The sequence below is a fragment of the Macadamia integrifolia genome, chromosome 5 (genome assembly GCF_013358625.1).
Source record: "Macadamia integrifolia cultivar HAES 741 chromosome 5, SCU_Mint_v3, whole genome shotgun sequence".
In the NCBI taxonomy this organism is placed as follows: Eukaryota; Viridiplantae; Streptophyta; class Magnoliopsida; order Proteales; family Proteaceae; genus Macadamia; species Macadamia integrifolia.
In genome coordinates this window covers 33,219,365-33,220,420 of record NC_056561.1, presented here as the reverse complement: position 1 = coordinate 33,220,420, position 1,056 = coordinate 33,219,365, and positions in this window count along the sequence as shown.

Genomic DNA, 1,056 nt, shown 5'->3' with positions numbered 1-1,056 from the left:
AACTCTTTTTTTTTCTTATTTGATTTTTGATTTTTTTTGGCTTTTTGGGAGCTTTCCGGCAGGGAACCGGGGTTGCTCAGGTCAATTCTTGAGGTACTGCCACACGACGAAACCTGTCTTTATCATACTGTGAGGCATGTCGACCTCCACTGATACAATTATTATTGCAAGTTGATCTTCTCAGGAATTCAATAAAAGAAAAGAAAAAACAAAACAAAACAAGGCAAATAAAGCACTCCGATTTACCAAAAGAAAGCGAAAAATAACATGGAACTGTCTCCCCGGCAACGGTGCCAAAAACTTGTTTGAGATTTTAAATGTAACCGCAAGTGTACGGATTAGTGTAGCTACGGGTCGAACACAGGGAGAGCGACCACTTTATTTATTTTTCTTTTAATAATGCGAAAGTGAACTGATTAATGGTTGTAATCTAATTCTAATTACCGTCCTAAACATATGTATCTAAAATAACGTCATAACCATTCGTCATCTAAGAATTTAAAGACGCAAGCCAAGCAATTAAAATTAAATAAATAAATAACTGAAAATAAACAACCCACGCAATTAAAAAAAACAATAAATGAAAAAAAAATACTGAAATAAAAATAGAGTAAAAGAAAGGGGATAAAGCTAGAGAGAGACTCACAAGTAGGTTTCTCTACTTAGCCCGAGGGATGCATCATAATATGAGCTTCCCTACTTGACCAGAGAGTCACTCTTACAAGGGTTACTCTACTTGGCTTTAGGGAAAGAGAGACAATTAAAATAAAAGCAATAAATTGATGGTTCTATGGTTAGGAGGGGCAAAGCCAACACATACACTAGCCATGAACCTTGGGGGAAAGGGATAGCAATAATGTAACGACTGAAATTAAAATCCTAAATTAAGAAAGAAAGGGTAGTCAGAAGAGGGAATGAGAGGGGGGAGAGAAGATTACTAAAGGAGCCTACTTACTTGAATCAATGCTTGAACTTGAAAGCTTGGGTGATTTGAGATACTATCAGTACTAAAAACCAGATCTGGAATAAACCAAATCTGAAATTTCTAGTACTAGA